Source organism: Diabrotica virgifera, chromosome 4, assembly GCF_917563875.1.
Source record: "Diabrotica virgifera virgifera chromosome 4, PGI_DIABVI_V3a".
Lineage (NCBI taxonomy): Eukaryota > Metazoa > Arthropoda > Insecta > Coleoptera > Chrysomelidae > Diabrotica > Diabrotica virgifera.
In genome coordinates this window covers 200,655,401-200,678,858 of record NC_065446.1, presented here as the reverse complement: position 1 = coordinate 200,678,858, position 23,458 = coordinate 200,655,401, and the positions used below count along the sequence as shown (strand labels likewise).

General features: G+C 31.1%; 1 protein-coding gene across 2 annotated transcripts in view; it reads right to left on the bottom strand.

Moving 5' to 3' along the window:
• Window positions 1-23,458, bottom strand: part of LOC126884065 (venom allergen 5 2-like) — a 350,744-nt gene that overhangs the window by 94,462 nt on the left and 232,824 nt on the right. The window lies entirely within an intron of this gene.

Genomic DNA, 23,458 nt, shown 5'->3' with positions numbered 1-23,458 from the left:
CGCTCAAAATAAAGTTGGTCCCTTTTGTTTTTGCAAAAAAAAAATCGGGAAGACCACCCCCTAATTAGCAACTTAAATGAAATTACTCATTACCGCTCCACAAATTATTTTACTTATGTTGTGTTTATATGATCTGTAAGTTTCATCGATTTAAAGTGCTTATTTTTGAAAAAAATTTGGGTTCAAAGTAAAATTTTTAAAAATTTAAATTTTGAAAAATATGCTTTTTTTCAAAATAATTTAAAAACTGTTAGAGATACCAAAAATCTCGAAAAACAAAAAAAGTCAGATTTACTTTTCTGAATATCATGTATTTTTTTGTTTTTCTGTTAGACAAAAATTGATTGAGATTTGGTGTTTCTAAATTTGCATACATTCGTGATCAGTGACTCGTTCAACCCCTTTTAACTACAGCCCTTTCAATAATAAGGACTTTAAACCGATGAAACTTACAGATCATATAAACAATATATACACGAGTTAAGAAACTTGTGAAGTCGTAACGATTAAGTCCATTTAAGATACTAATTAGGGGGTGATTTTCTCGATTTTTTTACGAAAACCAAAAGGGACTAACTTTATTTTGAGCGTAACTTGTTTAATTTTGATGCTAAAATTTTTTTTTTTAAACAAAAAAGAAGCTTTTTTTAAACACTTTAAATAAATAAGTTGTAATGAGTTTTCCCCGAAATGTGTTTTATTTTTGGTTATTTCACGTTAAAGTATTCCATTTGGAATTTGACGAATATGAACCTATTTTTCATTAGCTATAACTCTGCTTCTACTAGGTGTAGACACGTGATACATACACAATTTTTTTAAATCTTTTACAGGCTATATTTTTGCTAATAATTTTTTTTTGACAAGAAACTTACTATTTGAGTTATTTGCGAAAAACCGTCTAAAAGCGTGGTTATTTTGTTGAAAAAATGAACATATTCACTGCCAAATAACTCGAAAAGTATTGACTTAGTGAAAAAACTATATAGAACAAAAGTTACTTAAAATTAGCCAGTTTATCGATTTCCTGACTTTCTTTGGGCGAATATTTTTGCACCCCCAAGAGGGGGTGAAAACTACCCCCAGGGCAAAAGCACATATCGGCACAATATCACTTTTTTTCTTTGACTTGTTAGCTATGTGTATGCCAAATTTCATGTCAATCCAAGCGGTTCCTTAAAATTTAGAGGTTTTGCAATATTTTATTGTTAAAGAACGGACTATTTGTCAATCTGTTCTCTTTGCCAATAATGTTTTAAACCTTTTTTTCTTGACGAAAAGTGAGTGACCTTGTATATTCCTGATAGGCCTGGATCCCGCGTACCAAAAAAAATTTATTAATAGCAAGCTGAGAATTTGTTAATAGCTTAACGGTGTCTAGTCGGACAAACTTTGATTTACGGGAACACTGGAATGGGAATTGTGGAACAGGTTACAGGTTTCGAACGTCAGACTACGAAGACCCATGTATTTTGTCGGACAGAACTTCTAATTGATTTTTTACTCTTTCATTAAAATCTCATGCAAAAATCAGACTGCTATTTATCACCATCAGATTTCCTCTCATTTAACATGTTCTACGTGTCAGACTTATTAAAATGCTTAACATATTTGTCGGACAAACATTTTTTCATATATTATATATAGTTTGCTATTGAATAAAGTTAAAAACAACCTGCTAGTTTTCACAATCATAACTTGTCAGGATGACATGTTCCACAATTAGAATCACGTTCTATAATTAAAACTTCCCCCTGTTCCAATGTTCCCATACATCAAAGTTTGTCCGACTAGATACCGTTAAGCTATTAACAAATTTTCAGCTTGCTGTTAATAAACTTTTTTTGGTACGAGGGATCCAGGCCTATGAGTGTTACCATCTATTAATTATCAAAATACTAACTGACCCGGCAAACTTCCTTCGAAATACTAAACGACCCGTCTTATAATTAATAAATGCTTTGTTAAATTATTAGCTGAGTTATATTAACTTTTTAAATTACGATCAAATTAATTAAGTTCAATAAAAGATGAAATACTCCAGGGCAATAAGCTAGAAATAGACCATGTTCGGGAAACTCAAAGATCCGGGTAGCTGACTACATTTTTAGTTACTGTAGAGTAGACTTATAGGAAGAAAACCTACCTGTTTCCTGCCTAAAGATCGCGTCCGTTTTTTAATTATTAACAATTTACTGCAAAAATCTCGATTTTTTCGATTTTTTGCACCCCATTCAAAAGCTAAATAGTTGACATAAAATTACAAAATTTAATTTTTAGAACATTAAAAAACCTTCAAAATGCCGATTTTTGAAAGTTAAAAAGTTAATTTGTTGCTACGCAAACTAAAAAATAAGTGAAAATCGTAATTTGTTAATAATTTTTAATAAAACTACCTTAGAATTTTAGTGTTTCACCCAAAGTTGGTATTGGGGTACTTAACAAACCCTCAAAATTTGAGACCGATCCATTAATTAGTTTAAGAATTATTCTAATTGTTTATTCCAGAGACCTTTATTTTGCAATAACATAAAACAGAAATAAATAAAGATAGGGCAATTCTGCGTATGCCAAATGAAAGTAGAAAACTGATGCTATCAAAATGCACTAAAAAAAGATAAAAAATTATCTAATACAGTCGAAAATCCTAATGCCAAATTTGTGAAATTTTGTAGTTTATAAACATTTAGAATAACTTTAAAAATATTGTCAGTAGAAAAAATCATTTATCTACTCTATGTCATATTATTATGTATAAGTTTTTAGTTTGTGAAAACTGTCATTATAGATAGCAGTGCGTGAAGTGTTTAAAGTGTGCGTGAAGTAACAATGTATTTTAAATGGGACTTACTTTTTCGCACTGTTTTTGACACACTTTCATATAATAAAATATCCTTAACTTTCACGTTGTCATGTTGATGACATAATGAGCATTAAATTACGACAAAACTTTTGACAGTTTTGTGGTTTGAAAGAAGTTAGAATTTTTAAATGTCAAAGTTCTAAAAATTGTAGAATAGAAATCAATTCCAGTGACGAAGAGTTACAGTTTTTTTTATTTGTTCATCATAGATAAAATATTGTATGAAACTGTGCGTGAAGTACTTTTTGCGAACTTACGCGATGTATAGCATTTGCTCCGTTGTCGCTAGTGCTCTAAACATCGCGTGCGTTTGCAAAAAGCATACTTCACGAACTGTTTCATAAATAACTATTTGCATATTAGAAAAGCTGGTATTTTGCACGAATTTTTAAAAATGCAGTTCAATTGGTGACTAGTCGTGGTAAGTGAAGGGGAGCTGGTAGCCGACAAATGCACGAGTTCAAAAACTAAAAAAGGCAACTTAAAACTACTATCATTTTCTATATCTCGGGATCTACTGAATATATTTTAATCGTTATTTTTTAATTTGCGTGTAATTTTTCTGTACATTACAAATATGCAATTTGTCTAGACATTTATTAATTAATAAACAGTCTAATTTGTTTAAACAATTTTTGAAAAAATTTTTTTTCCCAAAAATCCATGATTATAATCATACTATCGTTATTAATCATAGAAAAAGTTAAGGTACACTTTAATAAATAAATTATCTTCAATAAATAATTATCTAATAAAAATCATTTATTTATTAAAGTGTACTTTAACTTGTTTAAATTGCATATTTGTAATGTACGTAGAAATTAGATACAAATTAAAAAAGAAAGATCAAAATCCATTGAGTTGATCCGGTTATACAGAAAATTATATTCGTTTGAAATTGCTTTTTCGGTATTTTAACTCGGTGGATTTGTAGGTTCCCCCTAGTAATCGTTGAACTACCTTTTTAAAAAATCGTAGAGGTTGCTGTGAAGGTACAATGTTTGTGCAAATTTTTTAGGAAAAAATACAAATCCCATTCTTTAAAATGGCATTAATAAGATTCCTTAATTATTATGAACAAATTAGCTGCGAATTAAAAAACATATGGCTAACTTTGTCCCAAATGAACCCAGGCTAAATTTTCTTATTCGAAAATTTGTGTTAATACTATCTTTTCGGATATATAAAAAATATTGTTTCTACGGACAACATTTTTAAAGTTATTCTAAATGTTTATAAACTACAAAATTTCAAAAATTTGGCATTAGGATTTTTGACTATATTAATTACACTGGTAAACACACAGTTTGCTGCCGGAAATTTTTTTACTGTTTCTAGGTAATTTGGGTCTGCTGAATCCAAAACTGCCACCAGATTTGTTCCATCAAATCGTTTTCAGAAAATACGACAACAGATCACATTTCTAGCATATAGGGTAATTTAACGCAGCACCACCTACATATGTAGTGCTGCTACCCATGAAATAAACCAAATACGAATAAAAAGTAAGATATTAATAATTGTACTATAATGTACTTACAAAAATCATCACACATATCTGCCAAAAAAACTTAACTTTTCGTCTAACCTAACCGGCAGCGTCGCAACAAAAATGTGTTATTCGGCGTCACCTAAAAACTTCCTTTTATATGATTTTCTTGCTAAGGCTTTAAAAGGACGGTCCCTTTGAAGACTCCAGCAGTAATCCGCCATCATGTGATAGCCCCATCTTCCTGATACCCCTCTTTCATCGTTTTGATATCTTGGTGAAGATTTTCTGGGAAACGGTCTAAGTGGCTGTGGAAGTAATGAATTTTAATACTCATATGACAACCGTGTTTGTTAAAATTGTTGAGCATTTATTCCACTTTAATGCTCAATTGGTATACTTCCATATTTGTTGCCATTATGTAAAAGGACACACTTTAAACTTCGTTTAGAACAGTCGATAAAAAGATGCCAGTGATCTGGTGTATACTCCGATACATCCATTTTTTCTAACAGTCCTTTAAAAAACCGTATCATCTTGCTGAGAAAAAAAAGGCAAAAGATCTTTTATCTCTATTACCGTAGTATGTAATTTTGGTGTCTGAGTGACGAACATTCTTTTCTTTTAGTCTGGAGGTAAGCAACTCGGAAGAATCCTTGGGAGGGTTCAAATTTCTGATAAGATCACTCAGCTCTTTCTGAGTAAAGCGCTCAGGACGTGTTGAATCCCCTTCAAAATCACTGTCGTCTTCCTCAAATCTATTAGTCTGCAGTTCGTCAAATACTGTTTCGGCATTATCCTCTGGTAACATAGGTAGGCTGCTAAATATTGAAATGGGTATCTGCTCAAGCTGATGTGGAATTGGTCTTATTGCTGAATCCAGGTTAGGATATGTTCACGTATATCGATTGTGACGATTAATGCCCTTTATATTCACAAGACAGAAATACCAATCGTCAAAATGATTTTTGGTTCCCTCTATACCATTGGAAAACCAAATTTAAACATTTTCGTTGTCCTTTCGTCCACTCACTGTCGCAAGTTTTCAATACAAGTTTTGCACACTACATGTGGAGCTCAGGATTTATCTTGATCTCCTAAATTACCACCAAAATAGGCCTTTTGTTCATTTGCCCATTTGTCTTAGAATTTGTTAAGTTTGTTTATAAACATATTGCAATTATAGTGGTGGAATATACAGAAATGTAAGAATATTTAAGTATTTGATAAGTATGTTATACCTATCTCGAAAACTAGAGCGGATACAAAGAAAAGGTTTTTATTTTTGGAATCAGCACAGATGAATTAACTAAAATCAGTTGATTTTTTTTCGGCAGCAAGACAAAAATTTTTTTTTGTTGGGCTGTGTTATTGTTTTTACCTTTTTTTAATACATTTTGACACTATCACTCTTCTACTTTCATTTGGCATACTCAGAATTGCCTTATCTTTATTATTTTCTGTCTTATCTTATTGCAAAATAAAGATCTCTAGGGTAAACAAATAGAATAACTCTTAAACTAATTAATGGATCGGTCTCAAATTTTGAAGATTTGTTAATTACGCAAAGACCCAACTTTGGGTCAAACATTAAAGTTCTAAGGTAGCTTTAGTAAAAGGTATAAACAAATAACAATTTTCACTTATTTTGCAGTTTGCGTAGCAACAAATTAACTTTTTAACTTTCAAAAATCGGCATTTTGAAGGTTTTTCAATGTTCTAAAAAACTGAATTTTGTAATTTTATGTCAACTACGTATCTTTTGAATGGAGTGCAAAAAATCGAAAAAACCGCGATTTTTGCACTAAATTGTTAATAATTAAAAAACGGACGTGAACTCTAGGCAGGAAACACGTAGGTTTTCTTCCTATAGGTCTACAATAACTAAAAAAGTAGTCAGCTACCTGGATCTTTGAGTGTCTCGAGAAAATCCTTATTAATCTAAACTAAAAAGGAGCTAATTCACGTGGCAAACAAACGTAACTATTTATTTCTAGAATGAGTTGCACTTGTGCCGATTACTTTCATTGAAGCACCTTGTGATATACATACTACATTTTTTGTTGTATTGCCAGGTGCGAGAATGAATGAAGTGGATGGGTTACCTACACGTCAATATATTACAAAGAATTGACCAGGAGAGAAACAATTATTTTCTATATTCAGTCTATATTCAGTGTATTATATTATATTGTCTATGAATTTTCACGCCACCAAATGCGATCCGTTATTAGTTCAGAGAAATAAGGAAAAAAAATAGCCTGTTGGTGACACAACCCCCTCCAGGCCGAAACCAAATTTTTTGAATAGTATGGACATCTATAATAATCACCTATATGTTTCCTGCAGCCGATTTTGATGATATACATAGTTATAAACAATTGGAACAAATTTGGAAGTAAGAAACTCATAAACCATATAAAAAACTTCAATATGGCTCCCGCTGAATGTGTCTATCCTTATTGGTTGCTTAGAAAATTGCAAAATAATTCATACATTTTGAGTTTTTATAAATATTCATAACTTATGTAAAAATGAACTTAGAATCTTCTTATTACACAGAATGCTGGGACGTCTAGTGCTTAAATCATACGCTAAATTTCGTAATAATTGGTCAACTAGTTTAAAAGTTATTTAATTTGTTTTTCCCAAATTAATTTTTTTTGTAACACTATAAGTCAGAAAATGATGAAGTTACAGTAATATTTTGGATAGTTTATGAAAGAAGAAGATTTATACTAATAATTTAATTCAAAAAGAATGAAAAAAATAATTCTAAGTAGCGCAAAATTATTTTGCAAGAACATGTCGATTTTTTTCTTATAAACAATTAGAATAACTTTTTAACCATTACCCGTAGAAAAATTATTTTTTCAACATTTAGAAAGACTGAATTTTTATACAAATTTAAAAAAAGAAAAAATTGTCCTAGGACAATTAGGGACGAAGTTGCCGCCCCCCCCCCCAGTTTTTAATTCACAGCAGCTGTATTTATAACAATGACGAAATCATATCAGTCACATTGGAAAGAACATACTTCAGAGTTTTAATGTACCAAATATAAAAAATATATACTTTTAAACAAATCGTCCACAAACTTCAAAATGTGACCCTTAAAATCGGCGGGCCTCGAAACTTGGGAGATCGATGAGAAGGGGGAAGGAAATGTTAGCTGTATCTCTTGTTCTCGTCTATGAATTTCGACGTTTCTTTTTTTAATTCGTATGTACTTTTTGCGTACAGTACGAGTATGCATTATTTAAATAAATTAATTGTTACATACACCATCAAATTTGTTTAAACAACTTTTTTTCAATTTTTTAAATAAAATTTGAGGTAATTTTAATCAGAAAACATACATATTTATGAATAATATAATAATGCATAGTTTTTTATTAAACTTAGTAATAATTTAAAGTATGAAAAAACAAATTATCCCATTCGATGGCTTCTAAAAATAGTATTGGTCTATGGAAATCAGAAAATCTCAAATAAACTAGGTTTTATTTTTTTAGTAAACTTGCTATTAGATGAATGAAAAACTTAAGTTACAGAACCACCAAAAAAGAGATAAACGTAATTGATTGGGGTTGGAAATTAAGCTAAGAACCGTTAGTGCCGATCCGATCAACAGATCTTCTTTATATCAGATATTTTATTAAAATAAACTATCTGCTCTTGCAAAACTGGTTGCACCGAGTACTTGTTAGTACAGAGATATAAATAGTTTATGGAATTCGATTATCAAAACCTCAATCTTTCTCTATTATCTATTTTGGAGTTTCTTTTTTAATCTGTATGTACTCTTTGCGTACGTTATGGATATGTTGTTTGTTAATAAAGTGGTTATTTAATTAACTATGTAAATTGTGTAAACAATTTTTGGAAATTCTTTTACGATATTTTTAGGATGACTTTGTTGGCAATTATAGGAGTGGATCATATGCACTTGACTTTACAAAAACTTATAATAAATGGGTAACTGATAATTGTTACGTTTTTCATAAAAATACAAGTATTCCTAGATAAACCTCCTTTAATTTTATTTTAATAGTCTTGCTATCATACCAAAATGTATGAAATATCTTAATTTTTGTTTTTTTGCAATCTTAAAATTGTAACTTTCAATGTTGTAAGATACAATTATTACAATATTGTAGAAAATTTCTGAAAATAATTTTGTTCTTTTTATCCTCTCTCTAATTTTGTTACATTTCATTTTTTGGTTTATCTAGTAGCATGTTTATCAAGAAATAAATCCTAGTTTATTTGAGATTTTTTATTTTCAATTTAATATTATAGGCCAATTTTAGATTTAGGAATAATTGAATAGGATTAGTAATATAATAATTACAGGGTGTAACAAAAATACAGGTCATAAATTTAATCGCATATTCTGGGACCAAAAATAGTTCGATTGAACCTAACTTACCTTAGTATAAATATGCACATAAAAAAGTTACAGCCCTTTGAATTTACAAAATGAAAATTGATTTTGTCCAATATATAGAAGAGATTTTTATTGAAAATAGACATGTGGTATTTTTATAGCAGGAGCATCTTATAAAAAAATTATAGTAAAATTTTTACACCCCATAAAAATTTTATGGGGGTTTTGTTCCTTTAAACCCCCCCCCCCCCCCAAACTTTTGTGTTCGTTTCAATTAAATTATTAATGTGGTACTATTAGTTAAGCACAATGTTTTTAAAACTTTTTTGCCTCTTAGTACTTTTCCGGAAAGTCAGTTTTTATTGAGATATTTTAAATATTCCTCAAATCCACCACATATTTGTATAATATGGTTAAGTACGATTATGAAGACTTGGTAATCGTATGAAAAATTATTATTTATAATTTACATTTTTAGGCATATTTTGAACCATATTAAAAAAGAAGCCACATCTTGATAAAAGGTGCCTTATCGAAAAAATACTAAGAGACAAAAAAGTTTTAGAAACATTGTGTTTAACTAATGGTACCGCAGTAATAGTTCAATTGGAACGTACCCAAACATTTGGGGGGTGTAAAAGAACAAACCCCCATAAAATTTTTATGTAAACATATTAAGAAAGAAGCCGCAACTCGATAAAAACTGCCTTATCGAAAAAATACTAAGAGGCAAATAAGTTTTAAAAACAGTGAGTTTAACTAATGGTACCACAATAATAATTTAATTGGGTTGTACACAAAAGTTTGGGGGGTTTAAGGGAACAAAACCCCCATAAAATTTTTATGGGATGCAAAAATTTCACTATAATTTTTCTTTAAGATGTTCCTGTCATAAGAATGATACATGTCCATTTTGGAATATATTGGAAACAATCGATTTTCATTTTGTAACTTCAAAGGGCTATAACTTTTTTATGTGCACATTTGTATTAAGGTAAATTAGGACCAATCGATCTATTTTTGGTCCCAGAATATGTGATTTAATTTATGACCTGTATTTTTGTACGCCCTGTATAACTAATATGTACGTTTTACAAAAAAAGTTACATCAAATATTAAAAACATTGAAAAAAAATTGTTTAAACAAATTTGATGGTGTATATAACAATTAGTTTATTTAAATAACGCATATTCGTAATGTACGTAATAAGTACATACAAATTAAAAAAGAAAAAACGAAATAAATAATCGAGAACCAGAGATACAGTTAACAGCTCCTTCCCCCCTCTCATCGCTATCCCAAGTTTCATCGCCGGCCGATTTTAAGGGCCACATTTTTAAGCTTTGTGGACGATTTTCTTGAAAGGAAATCTTTTGTATACTTGGTACGTTAAAACTTTGAAGTATGTTCTTTCAAATGCGACTAATTTTATTTCTTAATTGTTATAAACAAAGCTGGCGTGAATTAAAAAAAGAAGGGGGCTAACTTTGTCCCTAATTGTCGTAGGACAATTGTTTTTCTTTCTAAATATGTATAAAAATTTAGTCTTTCTAAATATGGAAAAATAATTTTTCTACGGGTAACGGTTAAAAAGTTATTCTAATTGTTTATAAGCAAAAAATCAACATGTTTTTGCAAAATAATTTTACACTATTTATAATTACTTTTTGTAATTTTTTTTTAAATTAAGTTAATAGAATAAATCTTCTTCTTTCATAAACTGTTCGAAGTATTACTGTAGCCTCATCGTTTTCTGACTTATAGTGTTGCAAAAAGAATTAATTTGGGATAAACAAATTAAATAACTTTTAAACTATTTGACCAATTGTTTTGAAATTTAGAATATAATTTAAGCACCAGAAGTCTCAGCATTCTGTGTAATAAGAAAGTTCTAACTTAATTTTTACATAAGTTATGAACATTTATAAAATCTCAAAATTTATGACTTATTTTGCAATTTTCTAAGCAACAAATAAGGATAGACATATGCAGCGCACGCTGTATTGAAGTTTTTTATATGATTTATCAGTTTCTTACTCTCAAATTTGTTTAAAATGCTTCACTTTTTAGTAATAGACGAAAAAAGCGAAAATTTAGCGTTTTTTGATCTTCATTTGTTTATAGCTATGTATATCATCAAAATCGGCTGCAGGAAACATATAGGTTATTAATATAGATGTCCATACTACTCAAAAAATTTGGTTTCGGCCTGGAGGGGGTTGTGTCACGAGAAAAATCTTATTTCTCTGGACTATATGTAGTTTTAGTTGATTCAGATTTCAAATTATGATGACAACCGAAGTAACCCTTTAGTTGTAAATTGTATGGTGGTAAGTCAAAAACACATATTCTTTTGTACTATAGTCGACGGATTTGAAGGATAAAAATGGACTAACGATTTTATTTTAAATTAATAATTGAAATTTATCAGTAATCTTGTTCTTTGCTGCTAAAATTATGCGTTCGCTCAACCAATTGTAATTTTAGTGGCTGGCAATGACGTTCAGGAACACTTTGTTAATGAGCTCGTCCTTCGTTGAGGCAACATGTCAAAATTTCGGTGGAAACGAAAATAAACCATTCGATTCGTCGACAGGAATTCGGCCATTGCCGATATACAGGGTGTCCCAGACTAATTTAGCCACGCTATATCTCTTAAACGAATAGAGATTTTCGAATGGGACAAAAACTGATATATTCTACTTGTAATACACTTTAATATGGCGTAGAAAAAAATCATCCCCTAAATATTCATCCCTTAGTTACAACCCCTAACTTTAATTTTTTTAATAGCACTCTGTATATTTTTTTAATAATTTTGAGTGTGATCTTTTATCGTTTATTCAACACATTTTTTGAAAATAAAATCGGTTCGTAAATAACGAAGAAACTATCAGTTTATTTTTGTTAATTGTGTCCCAGACTAATTTATCCAGGCTATATTTCTTAAACGAATAGAGATTTTCGAATGAGACAAAAACTGATCTATTCCATTTGTAATACACTTTCATATGGCTTAGAAAAAATTCATCCAATAAATATTCATCCCTAACTTACAGGGCGCTATTTAAAAAAAAATAAAGTTAGGGGTTGTAACTAAGGGATGAATATTTAGGGGATAATTTTTTTTTCTACGCCATATTAAAGTGTATTACAAATGTAATAGATCAGTTTTTGTCCCATTCGAAAATCTCTATTCGTTTAAGAAATATAGCCTGGATAAATTAGTCTGGGACACATAATTAACAAAACTAAACTGATATTTCATTGGTTATTTACGAACAGATTTTATTTTCAAAAAATGTGTTGAATAGACGATAGAAGACCACATCCAAAACTATAAAAAATATACAGGGTGCTATTAAAAAAATTAAAGTTAGGGGTTGTAACTAAGGGATGAATATTTAGGGGATGATTTTTTTCTACGCCATATTAAAGTGTATTACAAGTAGAATAGACCACTTTTTGTCCCATTCGAAAATCTCTATTCGTTTAAGAGATATAGCGTGGCTAAATTAGTCTGGGACACCCTTTATACGAATTGCTTGGAGAATGCTTTGGCAGAAAGATCGTTCAGCAATAAATTCAACTTACTTGTTGCATTGTCAGTCAATTTTATTAATTTGCCGTGCACTTCCTTCTACTGTGGGTTCAACATAGTGCAGTCGTTCTAAGTAATTGGTTCAATGCATCTCGACCATAGTCATTTTCACGTTCCAATTCTCCATTGAAAGGGCTCTATTCTCAATTGAAGGGGCGCTCAGTTCACGACTTAGCATTTCTAACTTGAATAACAACAAACTTTTGCACATGACTGCAATATTAACAGAAGTTAATATTGCCTAATTTTTTAAATTTAATGGTACAGTGAAGTTAAGAAGAGAAATTTTAAAATTAATTACCAAATTATTTTAAAATTATCCATAGATATTAGTACATTCTTTCACGGATTTTGCTCTAAATTTTAAAGAACCGCTCGGATTGACATGAAATTTGGCATACGTATAGCTTACATGTCAAAAAAAAGTGATATTGTGCCAATGTGTGCTTTTGACCTGGGAGTGACTTTCACCCCCCTGTTGGGGGTGAAAAAATATATGTCCAAATAAGTCCGGAAATGGGTAAACTGACTAATTCTAAGTAACTTTTGTTCTATAGTGCTTTTTCGCCAAGTCAACACTTTTCGAGTTATTTACAAGTGAATATGTTCATTTTTCAACAAAATAACCACATTTTTAGACGGTTTTTCGCAAATAACTCAAAAAGTACCTAAGTATTTTGTCGAAAAAAACGTTCTTAGCAAAAATATAGCCTATAAAAAGTAAAATAAATGGTGTACGCGTTAGGTCGCTGGATCTCGTAGAACCAGAGTTATAGCCAATGAAAAATAGATTCATATTCACCAATTTTCAAATAGAATATTTCGACGTGAAATATCCAAAAAATTAAGCACTTTTTGGGGAAAACAAATTATAACTTTTTCAAAGTGTTTAAAAAAAGCTTTATTTCTGTTTTTACAAAAAGTTTCTAGCATTAAATTTAAGCAAGTTACGCTCAAAATAAAGTTGGTCCCTTTTGTTTTGGCAAAAAAAATCGAGAAGACCACCCCCTAATTAGCAACTTAAATGAAATTAATCATTACCGCTCCACAAATTATTTTGCTATGTTGTGTTTATATGATCTGTAAGTTTCATCGATTCAAAGTGATTATTTTTGAAAAAATTTGGTTTCAAAGTGAAATTTTTAAAAATTTTAATTTTGAAGAATATGTTTTTTTTCAAAATAACTTAAAAATTGTTACAGATACCAAAAATCTCGAAAAACAAAAAAAGTCAGCATTGCTTTTCTGAATATCATGTATTTTTTTATTTTTTTGTTAGACAAAAATTGATTAAGATTTGTTGTTTCCAAATTTGCATACATTCGTGATCAGTGACTCGTTCAACCCCTTTTAACTACAGCCCTTTCAAAAATAAGGATTTTGAACCGATGAAACTTACAGATCATATAAACAATATATACACGAGTCAAGAAACTTGTGAAGTCGTAACGATTAAGTTCATTTAAGATACTAATTAGGGGGTGATTTTCTCGATTTTTTTACCAAAACCAAAAGGGACTAACTTTATTTTGAGCGTAACTTATTTACTTTTGATGCTAGAAATTTTTTTTATAAAACCAAAATGAAGCTTTTTTTAAACACTTTAAATAAGTTGTAATGAGTTTTCCCCGAAATGTGCTTAATTTTTGGTTATTTCACGTTAAAATATTCCATTTGGAATTTGACGAATATGAACCTATTTTTCATTAGCTATAACTCTGTTTCTACTAGGTACAGAGACGTGATATATACACCATTTTTTAAAATTTTTTACAGGCTATATTTTTGCTATGAATATTTTTTCGACAAAATACTTACTATTTGAGTTATTTGCGAAAAACCGTCTAAAAGCGTGGTTATTTTGTTGAAAAAATGAACATATTCACTGCCAAATAACTCGAAAAGTATTGACTTAGTGAAAAAACTCTATAGAACAAAAGTTACTTAAAATTAGCCAGTTTATCCATTTCCTGACTTACTTTGGACGAATAATTTTTCACCCCCAAGAGGGGGTGAAAACCACCCCCAGGGCACAAGCACATAACGGCACACTATGACTTTTTTTCTTTAACTTGTTAGCTATGTGTATGCCAAATTTCATGTCAATCCAAGCGGATCTTTAAAATTTAGAGGTTTTGCAATGTTTTACCGTTAAAGAACGGACTATATCAACATTTATCAAATTATTATTATTAGTTAATGATATATAAAAAAATAAACCACGCTTTGTTTAACGTTTGGATATATTGCATATTAATTGACAAACACCAACAAATAATTAACTTTTGTACTTTTATATATAGGGTGTCCCAAAAGTAGCGGAACGGTTGAATATTTCTCGAAATAAACATCGTATCGAAAAACTGAAAAATACGTGTTCAATAGTTTTCAAAAATCTATCGAATTACATTAAACCTGACCCACCACTCCACGCCCTAGAGGTGTGGTGGGGATAACTTTGAAATCTTCGTTGTCATTTTGTACTCTAAAACCGAGTAAGGTATGACAAAAAGAAAATACTCGTTTCGTTTTGATTCAATTCGACTCTCTTCCCATCCTCTGACAACCGATTTTCGGAATCTATTCCTTGTCAAAGAGGCTTTGCAAGTAGACTGAATTGGACCATAACGAAACAAAAAAGAATGAATGGCAAGAGACTCGAATTGAATCAAAACGAAACGATTATTTTCTTTTTTATCATACCTTACTCGGTTTTAGAGTACAAATGACCACGTTTCATATAAGTAATCTGCGACGCATTATTGGAGTGTTCTTCTAGCGGCGCCGCTTGGTACTGTGTACCTCGGTTAACAGATTACTTGATTCGTGGTCGAAATTATTTTTCACTCATTTCATCATTCCCCGCTAAAGGACAGTCTAACCATACTCCGGTGCAAATATTTTAATATTTGCACTTCTTTTTCGTTTCGTTATGGTCCTGTTCAGTCTACTTGCAAAGCCTCTTTGACAAGGAATATATTCCAAAACATCAGGTGTCAGAGGATGACAAGAGACTCGAATTGAATCAAAACGAAACGATTATTATCTTTTTTGACATATTTATATGATGTTCACTTTGAATGCATTCAGCCGGATACTCATTATCCTGTTACTTCTTCTTGTTGTCCTTACAAGATTGTCGTTCCACTCGTTGTACAAAATAATACTTACTCCATTTCTGCCTCGATCGTTCGAACGTATACAGGGTGTTTCATTAATAATTGTCCATATAGTAACTGGACAAACCCTAGCACAAAATACGAAGATTTAACCTAAAACACTTAAATAAAATGTGGTTCCTTACTGAGTTACAGGGAGTTTTATCTAAAATATTAAAAACTATTTTTGCTCAGCATTCTAAAACTACTCGACGTATCCATTCCATACTTAGCAGAAAGTGCGACTACTAGACACCCTACTAAATTATGATAAACAAACTTTGCTAGCTACTACCAGAGGCGTACGACACGGAACGGTGAATGGTTGACCCTTCTTAAATTCTACGCCACTGGAGGAATTAATATTCTAGTGCCATTTTAGGATTCTCCAATACTTTCTACCTAAATAATATACTCTTCATTGGTAACGATAAAGTCATTAGTTTTCGAGATATTTAAAGTTAAATATGAAACGGCATAGTTATTTTGATTAATTTATGATAATATGATTCATATGATTAAAATTTAAAAATTATGTTATTTGTACCCAGTACTTTAAAACTATTTGGCGTATCCTTATCATACTTGGCAGAAAGTATAGGTAATGTACACCCTACTACATTAAGATAAATAAACGTTTCTAGCTGCTACCAGAGGCGTACGACAGGGAATAGTGGCTGGTTGACCCTTCCCAAATTCTACGCCACTGATGAAATTGCTATTTTAGTGTAATTTTTTGATCTTGCAATACTTTTAATGTAAATAATATACTCTTCATTCGTAACGATAAAATGATTAGTTTTCGACATATTTCAAATTAAAAATGAAGCGACACAATACATCAATCAAAATAACCGTGTCGTTTCATTTTTAACTTCAAAGATCTCGAAAACTAATGACTTTATCGTTACGAATGAAGAGTATATTATTTTTATAGAATGTATTGGAGAATCCAAAAATTGATCTAAAATAGCAATTTCGCCAGTGGCGTAGAATTTGGAAAGGGTCAACCATTCACTTTCCCCCGTCGTACTCCTCTGGTAATAGCCACAAACGTTTGTTTAACATAATTTAGTAGCTTGTACAGCACCTATACTTCCTGTCAAGTATGAAAAGGATATGTTGAAAAGTTTTAAAATGCTGAGCAATAATAGTTTTTAAATTTTTAGATAAAACACCCTGTAACTCAATAATGAACCACATTTTATTTAAGTGTTTAGGTTAAATCTTCGTATTTTGTGTTAAGGTTTCTCCAGTTACTATATGGACAATTATTAATGAAACACCCTGTATACCTATTTACGTCCATCCATCTCCAAGATCTCGCGACTTATTACCTTTTTAACGAGTAGTACTTTCTTGGACACAAAATACATCAATTCTTCTACTCTCTATGAAATCAGCAAGGTAAAGGAAGTGCCTTTATCTATCATACTTCCGACGTTGAATGTTATAATCCTCAGTAATAGCTTCTTTATCCCCTTCTATCCTCTAAGGGGCAGCATCTTTATATTTTCTCTAATTTTGCAAGCACTTGATATTCAAATCTTAAGGTTTGAGAGATTTCTTAAGAAATTTTGAGAATAACATACTGTTTGATACTTGTTTATTTACAGCGAAAGCTTTTATAAGACTATTAAGTATAGATTACTCTTTAATTATATTTATGTTGGTCTTTAAGGGGGTAGGTGCAAAATCTTGGTTTAAAGCTATTTGAATGCATTCATTTTTTTCGGATCCTGAGAAAACTAATAATAAGTATTTTTGAGAAATTTAAACTCAGAATGAAAGATTACATTATTACCGAAGGCCAAAAATCCCTTAGAATAAACAGAAAGTTTCTTTTGAATAAAATATTTGAAATTAAAAATCACACCAAATGTTCTCTTTTTTGTCACCCCTATAACTTATCAAAATAAACATTATAGAAGTTTCCAGGGACTTTCGGGACTCGATAATAGTGTAATCTTTCATTCTGCGTTTAAATTTTTCAAAAATACTTATTAGTTTTCTTAAGATTCGAAAATATTAATGCATTTAAATAGCATTGGACCAAGATTTTGCGCATACCCCTTAAAGTTAACCAAAAAAATGTATAAAATACTCACTGTAGCATAACAGAAAAAATTTAAAAAATTACATATTTTATAAGGTTTTTTTTTAATATTAACAATAAGTATTAATAGTAAATAATATTTCACTACGTATCGAAATGCCGACGAAAAAAATATAATTAATGTAGTTTTCAACCATTTCAAACTCTATTTCAACCATTTCAAACTACTAATTCTGCCGTGAAATCTTTGATAAATCTCTGCTATAACAACGAACAGCCATTACAAAAGAAAGCTGTTTGTGAGTTTGGGCAATAAAAAAACGTCAAGACTTCATTGTAGTCCAAAACACATCATTTTTGTATTTTCTCGTGTGCCTAGTGTAACACTAAATGAAATAACTCAATTGTCTGCCCGCTCTATCTCTCGCAACCAGTAGCGTACTGCAAAGTAATTTACAAGGAAACATGGTTTCGTTTTCAAGTAGAAATAAATATCTTTTTTTATTTAAACCCAGAATCATCTCAGTCAACATACAATTACTAAAACAATCAAACATTGTTAGCATCTGATCAATTTCCTTTAAGTAAAGTATAAAATCCCTTAATGTTTACAGCAGATGCTATTATTTTTCTATAATCAATAAGCGATTTAACTTAATAAAATATTCATACACCCTATCAAGGTCATTTTAAAGGTCACAAAAAGATGATAAATAATATCAATCTAATATCTCCTGCAGTTTTGACTAGGAGATGCTTGAAAAGAAAAAATAACAACACCATTCAGAATTAACAAATTGAATTTATTTATTACTTTTTGTTATTTTTTAACCTAACACGGTGTGTATATATTTTGGGCCATTTAGTCTTGAAATTAATCATGTTATTAATTGAATTATTAGTTGATTAGTATATACATCTAAGGTACATTTCCTTACCAATTCTCTTTGTAAATTTTCAATTTTCCTTGTAAAAATTTAGAAAATATTGATATTTTAATGTCAGCTGTCAAATGCCAACACGGAACAGATACAAGCAGATTTTAATATCCAACTTTGTCAGTCAGCTTTCTCTACTAGGCCAAAATGGTTGGGTGATACACCCACACCATGATAAAAGTTTTTTATGTGTGTTGTGTAACGTTTATGTGGCCGTTTTTTATGTTTTTTGCTGTTTAGGGGTTGTACGACAAATCAAACAAAATTATGTATGTATACATGAATGCACATTGTAATGCAGATTCATTTGTCCAAGATGCTCACGCATATGCCTCAACGTAGTGATACTTTTTACTAATTGACGTAAGTAAAAAAGAGTTTTGTACTTCTTTTTCTTAAAAGATTTCTATTTTTACTGTAATTATTAACGGAGAACAAGTTCCGAAAAGCTGGAAAGAGGGCTGGATCTCTTCAATACACAAAAAGGGAAGTAAAAGTGATGTCAACAATTATAGGGGAATAACTGTAACAAGCACAATGAGCCGTTTATATGGCAGAATACTGAAAACCATTATTTGCGAAGAATATCAACCCTATGAATCCGAAGAACAGTGTGGTTTCAGCGCCGGACGATCTACGATCGATAATATATTCTGTCTAACACAGGTTATGGAAAAAAGACTAGAACGTGGACAAGACACACATATACTTTTTGTCGACCTAACGAAAGCATATGACACAGTGCCCGTCAAAAAACTGTGGGAGGTTTTGGACAATACACACATATCTGCAACTGTCATCAAAGCCATACAATGCCTTTATAAAGATTCTATGTCAAGAGTAAAGAGAGGTAACCATCTGTCATCTAGCTTCCAAGTAACAAAAGGCCTTAAACAAGGGTGCTGCTTATCTCCCATTCTTTTCAATATATATACCGACGGTGCTCTCAGACTTTGGAAACAGAAATGCAGTGGTATGGGTATACCAATCGGAGACATAACATTATACACTTTGAACTACGCAGACGACCAGGTGGTAGTTGCCCAAGATAAGGAAGACTTAGAATATATGACCAGAAAATTGATGGAAGAATACAGGAAATGGGGTTTAGAGGTAAACATAAGGAAAACACAATATCTACACATCGGTAACCAAATACAACAGGAGGACCTAGATCTTGACGGAAGTGACTACATCAGGGGTTGTACAGAGTATATATATCTAGGGATTAAATTAACAAATAGTGGAAGAACGGAACCCAGTATAGATGATAGAGTGACGAAGGCTAGAAAGGTTACTAGAGCCCTAAACCCTGTCTTATGGCAACATAACATAAATTTAAATACAAAAATGAGGATGTACGACGCTATTCTGAAACCAATTTTAACGTATGGCTCCGAAGTGTGGCAAATGACAAAAAAATCCGAAAATAAGCTGCTTACCACTGAAATGGATTTTTTTAGAAGATCTGCCAGAATATCGAGATGGGACCATGTTCGAAATGAACAGATCAGAGAAAAAGTAGGTAAGCAGAAAACAATAGTGGACGAGGTACAACGAAACCAACTTACCTGGTATGGACACGTCCAACGAATGGGAGATGAAAGATTACCAAAAATTACAATGAGATGGATACCGCCAGAAAAACGGAAAAGAGGAAGGCCACCGACCTCCTGGAAACAAGGAATTACAAAAGCCATGTCAGAAAGAAATCTTCAAGAAAATGACTGGCTAGATCGACAGGCTTGGAGATTGGGTACCGGAAGGCGTAGAACGCTATAGAACCGGTTATATATATATATATATATATATATATATATATATATATATATATATATATATATATACTGTAATTCTAGCTCGGATGACGTTTATATCAAAAGCGGTCAACTAAAGAAATAAATTATTTACACACTTTGATATACTATCTCTTCCCTTCACTTCCTTCAACCTTTGTATTAGTATATTAAGCGAAAAAAGAGCTTCAAGCGTTCCGAGACTTTGCGAAACCCAAACTGCGTATCATTAACGTCTATGTCCAGTTTATGATATATTCGGTTATCAATGACTTCAGTGGCAACTTTAGCACATGGGACATCAAGCTAATGGTGATCGACGAGACAAATAAAGATCGATGTTAACCATTCTTTGGGTAATATGCCTGAGCTATAAATTTTGTTTAAGAGTATCACTAAAACATCAATATGCTGCTCATCTATAATTTTTAGTAGTTCAATAGGAAGCATGTCAGGTCCAGGGTTTTTTCCGCCCTTCATTGTTTTTAATGCGTGTATTATTTCTTCTTTTGTAATACCTGGACCTATTTCTCCTGAAGTAAGTTCTATGTGTTCCAGGTCCCCTCTTTCAGCATCGAAAAATTCGTCGATATATTCTGCCGAACGTTGTACTTTCTCATTGGTCTGTGTTATAGCAATCCCGTGTCTATTCAGAAGTGCGCCAGTGAGATTTTGTTTTATTAGTTCTGCCATTTTTTTGACTTTCTTATGTAGGTTAAATAGATCGTATCTTTTTTGGAGGTCCTCGATCTTTTTGCATTTCTCTTCAAAGTGTTTTTTGCCGGCCTTAACATCTTCCTTATCTCGTGGTTAATCTCCCTGTATTTATTGTTATCTTTGTTCTTATATTGTTGTTCTATCATATTCAATATCCCGTCGTTCATTCATTCCTCTTTTCTCCTTGAGGAAGTCTTTAGTATTTCTTTACAAGGTTCTAGTAGAAAACGTAGTACCTGCTACTGCTTCAAGTGTGTACTACATTTTTGAAGATTTTACTACACTTACAAAGCATTACTACATTTACAAATGCTTTGTAATTGCTTTGCTGCACTTACAAAACATTTAATGCTTTTTAAGTGTAGTAAAATCTTCAAAAATGTAGTACATACTTGAAGCATTAGCAGGTACTACGTTTTATGCATTCCACCCAATGTTTTAGTCGATCCCAGTGCTCGTCAATTTGCCTAATAGAATTTTGTAATATAATAACCAGTTTTATTTCTAATTATATTCTATTAGCAATCTGTAAATACGAGTGATTTATAACTAATCGCCAGTAAAATAATAGTACTGTTATAAATCACTCATATTTATTAAAAGATCACCAATAAATGTAACTGGAAATTAAAATGTCAAGATCCAACCGTAAATGCATTAACCAGCTTAATCCCTTTCACATCTGGGCTAACTAACTAGATGCTTACTCTGGTCCTAAAAAGCAATTATTATCGATCATTTCAAACAAAATTTAAACCCACAGAATCGATTAGTATGTTGATTCATGCAATCGTTACAGAAATCAAAAGAATATAATCTTAGGCAAAATCTACGTCATACATACATACATACATACATACATACATACATACATACATACATACATACATACATACATACAAACATTCTATTCATTTTTATTTATATAGATAATCATCTTATACCTATATAAAAATCAATTGCTGTTCGTTAGTCTCGCTAAAACTCGAGAATCGCTGGACCGATTTGGCTAATTTTAATGTTGAATTATTTGTGGAAGTTCAGGGAAGGTTTGTACGGTTTTATATACGGTTTTATAGTCATTTTAGTAGCCACCAAAATTTTTAAATCTATATGTATAAAATGCTCTTTTTACAGTGTTTGTTGTCATACTTCTCCAAAACCATTTGACCGATTTTTATAAAATTTGGCAGGTATATTCGACCGGTCTGGGTGTAGGTTGTTATCTATATTTCATACCCGTACGTCACAAGGGGGGTTGCCCACTTGATGTTTTTTTTTATTTCTTGAGACAAACTCTTTTTTTTTAATTTTATATGATGTGGAACGTAAAGATACATACAACCCTAATTTTTCGCTTTTCTATCACTAACATTTTTTAATAGCCATTTAAATATTTTACATCTATATATAAACAAAAGAAAGTCGTGATAGTTACCAACACATAACTCGAGAACGACTGAATAGATTTTTATGAAATTGTCCACGTATATTCGACCGGACTGAGCATAGGTTGTTATTAAGTTTTCATATCCGTACGTCATAACGGGGGCTGCGCCCCCAATATATTTTTTTATTTTTTTGGTCAAACTGTTTTTTCTTAAATTTGTGTGATGTGGAAGGGAAAGGTAAATACAACCCCAAATTTTCACTTTTCTATCTTTAACCGTTATTTTTTAATAGCCATCTAAAATTTTACATCTTATATATAAAAATCAATTGATGTTCGTTAATCTCGCTAAAACTCGAGAATGTGTGGACCGATTTGGCTAACTTTAATGTTTAATTATTTGTGGAAGTTCAAGGAAGGTTTGTACGGTTTTATATAGTCATTTTAAAAGCCACCAAAAATTTTACATCTATATGTACAAAATGCTCTTTTTACAGTGTTTGTTGCCATACTCCTCCGAAGCCACTTCACCGATTTTTATAAAATTTGGCAGGTATATTCGACCGGTTTGGGTGTAGGTTGTTATCTATATTTCATACCCGTACGTCACAAGGGATGTTGCTGATGACGCCATAACTCTCATAAAAATGAGTTGAAAAATACGAAATTAAGTAGGTTGACTCCTTGATGAATTCCGAGCAGAACCGTACTAAAATTTTTTCTCTAGCGCAATCGGTGTCAGAAATACAATATCTTAAGCCGTAGGAATATTCTGAGGAGAGAAGAAGAACGAGGAACCAATTTCATCGAAGGAAAGTGCAACTGTTTAACTTTTGGACTTAAATTGGGCAAAATATGAATTTTTTAATTTTTCGAAAAATATCTCTAAACCGAACTTTTCTGACGAAGCAGGAGAAATTTCTGAGCACACGAAAAGAACAAGCAGTAAATTATAAAATTTTATTAAATTTTAATTAATTTTGTTTAATTTTATTTAATTTAAGTATTTTATTTATTTTCGTTTATTTTATTTTATTTTGTTTTTTTAATTACATTTAT